Here is a 6,836-nt window from a genome sequence, read left to right on the forward strand (position 1 = left end):
TAGCAACATATACACACACAAGTAGACAGACATCAGGTAGACAGACAGACAGATGGATAATTTCAAACTCTGCCATCTTCTGATGGTGGTGATTAAGGACAAAGGAATGTCCTTTAAGAAGCATCAGGGAGAAGTAGGTGAAAGAAAATGAAAAAAAAAACCTATGGAAGTTCTATAGAGTGGATGCCAACCTCTGTATGATTGAGGACATATATAAATATTTTTTAATGGAAAAGAAATCATGCCTGAGTCTTCTAGAGAGTTTTGAATAGTCTGACTTCCAGAGGTTTCAGTTAGATATATGACAAGTCTCCTTTATTTTTTCTTTCCTCTTTCTTTCTCCTTCCTTCCTCCCCTTTTTCCTTTTTTTTTCTTTTTTCCTTCCTTCCTGTTTCATTTCAAATCCAACTAAAAGAGAGAGGACCTCCCCCTCCCTCCAAAACCACATCCCCTAAATATGTGGCTTATAAACAGATCAAATGAACAGGAACTCAGGTTAATTTAATAGAAAAAATAAAATATGGAATAACATTGATTTTGGCCAGTATCAATTACAACATTTCTACTATATTTTACAAAAAACAACTGAACATTTTACACATGTACAGTATTTTGTTTCTCAATAAAAATGAATTTGGATTTAACAATGGGTCACTAGTTTAAAAAAAAAGAAAAAGGAAACAGTGGATATGAATTTTTGTCTCTATAATAATGTTAGAGGCATTTGTTAAGTATCCAAACAAATTCTTTGCTATTCATTACATAATTATATCTCAATTATGAATATATATATATATTTATACATAATATATATAAAACATTAACTTAAACTTTGAAAGCATTATGTTCTAGTTAATAATGTTATGTAGAGAAATGAGGCAGTAACAGACTAGTACTTAAACCAGTATAAATATACTCAAAATTTGGATGGTCTATGGGAAATGAAGTGGGTATGGGTGGGGTTCCATAGCTTTCGAAGTGACTGTGCTTTTCCCAAATAAAAATCATAATTTATTGCCTTTCTAATCGCATCAACTTTGAGCTCCAAATGATCATAAGCTACTCTAGCTAAATGGATTCTTCAAACAAAACAAAATTATGTTGACTTGGGATATTCTCTTGACATTATTTTATGTTCCTAGTTACATTTGTCCATAGTTCTAGACAGGTAGGCACCTGAAAATTTAAGCCTGTGTTCTACTTTTGCAAGTTTCATCCCTGCTTTCCTAAAGCCAGGTGTGGCCTACAGTATCATAAATGGAAAACAAACGAATGAAACCTATTGTTTCTCTAGTTCTTCATAAGTTGATATGTAGCTCCATATGCTTTTAATGCCATTAAAAAAATAACAAGTGGTTTTTTTTGTTAAATTTGAAATGTGGCTTAACAGTAATAAAACACTATCAGAAAATCCATTCTGTCACTGAGACACTAAAATGGCATCCTGATTATTTAGATGGACACTTTAGTGTTGTACTCCTCTATTTCACCAAAACAACGGACTGACTTTTGACTCATTTTACTTCCTTCTCACAGATATAAAGGCCAATTACTCCTAAGGATTCAAGGTGTTAAGAAACAGAGAGCAGATAGTTACCTGATAGCTCCCAGGTTAAAAAAAAATGTCCTTCTTTCACCCCAACTTTAAAGAGGAAAAAAAACAATCACAAAAAACCCTAAGTGCACAGTCTAATTTTGGTATGTTAAAAAAAGAGAGAGAGAGAGAAACTTAAAATCCAGCTATGTTCCCTGAAATATAGCCCTCTTTCAATTTGTAGAGATCTCTTCAAACTGAGAAACTTGGAAGTGACAAGAGGTTGTATTTGACTTTTTCCAATTCTGCCAATTCACCCAAAACATTTTTTTTTCCTCTGGTGTTTAGTTTGCTGGTTTCTGTAATGTGTAAAGGAAGTGAGAGAAAACCACAAGAGAGGGAATGCCCAGCAAACTGGGGACCACGAGAATGCTCAGGTAAGAACTAAATCATGACAAGGTTAAGGAGGAACAGAAACAAGTGACGGAATAACAGAATCGGTGGTGGGGGGAGGGTACAATTATGCCACCAACATACTATTTTCCAGATGTGTTTTCTTCAGATAACAAGAGAAAAAAAACACTACAGCACCATTTGAATGAATTACCTGGCCATATTGGGCACAAGCTTGAAAATGATTATGTCATTCATTAAAAATACAGAAAGTTAAAAAAAAAACAAACAACTTGTTGATTCTAAGAAAGTCCCTTTATCATATACCTCCTAGCATATTGGTCCAATTTGGAAAGATAATTTTTTTTTATATTCTTTCCTCCTCACTAGCCCCACTCCCCACTAGTATAACCAAATTAGGTTCTGGAAAAATTTAAGCCAGTATGACAAGGTAGATATCATAGTCTATAATGCTAGTATTTTGGGGTGGAGGGGGGTAGTGAAGACAGTTGATGCTCATATCTTCTAAGAGCTTCATTCAATGGCTAGGTTGACCTTGCTGATTTGAAACATGAACAGGGATCACTCAATTCAATGGTATTTGTTGAATGGAATGGAATTTGTGTTAAAAAGCTCCCAAAGAGATACAGTTAAACCAATAGCAGCAAACCTGCCCCTGGTGAAACCCAGGTGGACCATTCCATTCCTTTGTTCCCATGTTTGGTTCCCATTGCCTTCAAACAGGAAGCCGAGAGCAGACCTTTCAAGTTAAGTAAATTAAAACAAAACAAAACAAAAGAAAAAACCCAGTACATAGCACATGAAGTAGATGACAGTGGGCGAGTGTCAATTTTCACCTTGGAAAGACTGTGGCCAAGAGACATGGGTATAGCACTTCTGCATGATCATCATTCTCTCATGCTTTCTTTCCTGAAGTCTCCCCCCTCCCCCAACTATGGACACACGCACACGGAAGACCAATGGGAGCATTTATTCTGTTTTAATCCACGTCAACCTGTCGAGTACTCTTGAAACACGTCTTTCATCATCTCAGAGGGGAAACAGGCAAGAAAAAGAGAGGGTAGGGTGGAGGGAGGAAAGGGCCTCCAAAAACAAGGAAACTCTGAAGTTGACAGGAAATCAAATCGTTAGTTTAACCTTCAATTTTGGCATCAAATGCTTTGGTCACCACACAATACTGACTCTGTGATTCTGGGCGCTTAGCACCAAGTGCCCAGTTATAAAAGGTAGGCTTGTTGTAGTTTTTTTTTTTCTTTTTCATTTAAGTTCTGACAAAACAGTTCACCATCTCCCAGCACAAACTTGAGAGAGAGAATAAGAGCGAGAAAAGAGAGAGCGGTGGCTTTCTTGTTTTTCTTTTTCTTTTTCTTTTTTTTTTTTAATAATAATAATATGGATTAATCTAGAAGTCTACAGGAACAGAGAGATTCTGGGTAGTGGCCTGCTCAGCCTTGATATGTACAAGTTTTACAACAGAGTTGCTGAAGGACCTTCCGCTGACAGAGGTTGTTCTTTTTGACTAGCATACAAAAGCTGCCCTCGGCCCACGATTCTTCCGTTGCTATTCCATGAATGGCCAGCAAGAAAGGGAGGGGAGTTGGAGACGTAGACAGCATGGTGCGCACCCATGGAAGAAGGTTTTGATTGGTCAGAGAGGTAGATTTGGGGAGGGGAGGGGTCAGAAGAAACCATTCAGGAGCAGTCAACAAGAAGGAAATTTGGTCCACCCCAAGTGATTTCAATCAACAGCATTGTTTCAAGAAGAGATATTGCAGTCCGACAGGGAGTGTGATTGGTATCCATTTTATGAAAAGGAAAAACAAAAAACAGAAGACAAAAAAAACAGATTAGAGAAAGGATAAATCAGAAATCAGTAATAAATACATCAAAGAAATTTCATATTTTGAATTATCTAGAGTCAAAGAATATACAGTCATATGTATTTGAAAGAAAATAAACAAACAAACAAATAAAAAAAACCCATGAATTCCAAACAGCAAGTGAATTCGTTTTGGAAAATCTGGTGTGTCTCCAGTGTTGTCATCTCTGAATGGTTCAACAATGCAAATGATACAGCTCCCTCTTTCACTTTGATCTACACAGTGCCCTCTTGCCTAAATAAGGACTTTACCAGCCTATCAAGATTAGCTCATATGCTTATGAGCAAGGGTGAATTCTATGGCAAGGACAACACAAGGGGTATGGCTTGGATTTTCAAAATCTATTAAAATTCCTGCCTGCCTGTAGCCCAGAATAACTTGAGTTTGGCTTGAGATGTGGGCCTCTTCAAATCTGTATGACTGTCACGGCACTAAATTTTTCTAGAGAAGACAGAGTATCTTTCTCCATACTTTGTGGATGTAGAGACATCTTCCCCACCTTTTTAAAGGCCAAAGATGTGTGCTTAAATGCCTTTGGTACTATGTAACTGTTGGGGATATATTTGTACAGCCTTCAAGGCTCCTTTGCCACGTCTCTCACCCCAGCATTGTGTAGGCATACATCAGAATCAGTTCTAGAGATGGAAACTTCTGCCAAATGATTCCAAAATAGAACCTGAGGTGGTGGTTTTGGTTTCTTCCCAGACTCGTTTCAATTTTATATCTCTCAGAGGAGGGGACATTCATTTAAAGAGGAAAAAAAAAAGCCCTGTATAACTCTTGGGAACAGGACAGACTCATAGACTGTGAGTGCCTTGAGAGCCAGTACCGTCTTTTGTCTTTCTTTGTATCTTCAGACTATCTGGCGCACGTAGATGCTTACCAAATGCTTATTGAATGACATTGCATTTTTTATTAATTTTTGCCTCTTTGTGAAAATTTCAGGCAGAGGTGAAAAGCAGTCAAAGGAAGGGAAAGAAAAAAGACACAATGTCTTCATTATGGTCAAATGGGATTGTCTTTCAAAGTCATGATCCCACTCCCCATATCAAAGCTGTGCTTAACTGATTTGTTTCTAGGATGACATAAGTATATGATACATCACTGCAAGTATGAAAGTTCAAGGGCACTTATTTCTATACCATTCTTTGATGAAGCATCGTAAAACACTGTCAGTATAACTGCATGGACACAAAACTAAGATCCCAACTTGAGCAGAACTTGTCTGTGTAAGAGATGGGAAGTTAATTATAGAATCATAAAATGTCAGAACTAGAAAGAACCTTAGAGTCTAGACACTTTGTACAGAGGAGAAAATCGAGGCCAGAGAAGTGATTATTATTTGCTCAAGGTCACAAGCCACATCTAATATTTGTATTCAGAGAATATCATGACTAATTGAATCAGATTTCAACCTCTCTTTTATTTCCATTTCTTTATCCTTTGTTCTGGGCCATTAGTCTATTTGTTTGGTAATTGGAGAATTTTGTAGCATGTTCTATAGGCATAAAATATTGCAGAATGTAAGTTATTGAATAGGACAGATAAATGTCCTAAAACTAAACGCCAGAGAAATACTTTTTTTTTTTTAACACGTGAAGACATACAGATAATGGAACCCAATACAATAAATTGGGAAATTCTTGAATCAGTGTTTTAACAACAAAAGGACCTGTTTCTCCATTTTCTTGGTTATGCATGTTTCAGCTACCATCAGTTTTCCATCCTTATGGAATAAATAGATTAATCTTCTGTTTATAGGTAAGGGTTTTCATTCATTTTATTATTCTATAGTTTAAATTATTACTTGATGATGAATGACAGGTAAGAATACCAGTGGAAAGCTTTTGCTAATTGCTGACAGCACTCTTTCAAACTATCAAAAACAGGAAATCTTATCAGCCTGCCCTGCCTATCACCCCTTTAACAAAATTTAAACCGCATGAGGTTCCCCATTATAGTGATCACAACTGATCACACAGAAGATCAAATTAGAACTCCAGTACTCACCATCCTTACAGATTGCTCCAAGGACGCAGGACCCTGTATCTAAGAGATAATTACTAGGGCAACTGGTACAGTTTCTGTCTCCGGGACCACTGCAGGCCAGACAGCTGGCAGCACATCTAAAAAACAACATAACGACTTATTATTATTTTCTCTCATATGACTCTTAGGAGAAGGCAAGCATAATGATATCTCCCCCAAATTCCCCACTTGGAGATGACACAAAATCTTTTCTTAGGATAATTGTTCAGTTCAACAATATTACAGGAAACATAGCAAGTAGAAATTTCCTTAAATGTTTTCAAGATCTTGCTCATTTGAAACAGAGAAGCAGGACTTCAAAGGCTTCTGAGGATCATAATTCAAGGCCTACTTTTATTCAACAAGCATTTATTAAGTTCCTGCTGTGTTCTAGGTGTTGAGGATATAAAGGCAGAAATGAAACCATTCCTGTCCTCCAGGAGCTTCCATTCTATTGGGGAGAAACAACATACACTCAGATAAGTAAATACAAAAAATATCCCAAATGATGTACAAAGTAATCTAGGGGCTCAGGGAGAGGGTAGTAGTGGCTGATAGGATCAGGATGGGCCTGGTATATGAAGAAGCACTTGGGGTGAACCTTGAAGGTAACTAGCAATTCTATAAGATAGAAGGGGGGAAGAAATCTATTCTAGGCATCGGAAAGAGCCTGGGCAAATAAACACAGACCTTATTAAATGTAACCTTTCCTAATCCCCCAGCTCCTAGATACTTCCCTCCTCCAAACACATGTATTTATTACATTGCCTCTATGCTCTGTGTACTTACTTAAGTGCCTCTTGTCTTCTTCTCTGTTAGAATATAAGTGCTCTGAGGGCAGGCACTGTTTCATTTTTGTCTTACTAGCCTCCCGAGCCTAGCATTGTGCCTGCTACCTCATCACCACCACAAACATTTATTTAATAGTTTAGGTTTTTTTTTTTCCACTCCTTCTCTTGGAAAACAAAAAAATCATTGAT

At 37.1% G+C, this 6,836-nt stretch overlaps 1 long non-coding RNA gene across 1 annotated transcript; it reads right to left on the reverse strand.

Annotated features, from left to right (window-relative positions):
• Positions 1–480: 480 nt before the first annotated feature.
• LOC114037687 lies at positions 481–5,950 on the reverse strand. The gene is made up of 2 exons (XR_003568490.1): positions 5,839–5,950; positions 481–3,509 (listed from the first exon to the last, which is right to left on the reverse strand). It is a non-coding gene; the product is annotated as an uncharacterized LOC114037687 (long non-coding RNA).
• Positions 5,951–6,836: the final 886 nt, after the last annotated feature.

Source organism: Vombatus ursinus, unplaced genomic scaffold, assembly GCF_900497805.2.
Source record: "Vombatus ursinus unplaced genomic scaffold, bare-nosed wombat genome assembly UNPS02010497.1, whole genome shotgun sequence".
NCBI classification, from domain to species: domain Eukaryota; kingdom Metazoa; phylum Chordata; class Mammalia; order Diprotodontia; family Vombatidae; genus Vombatus; species Vombatus ursinus.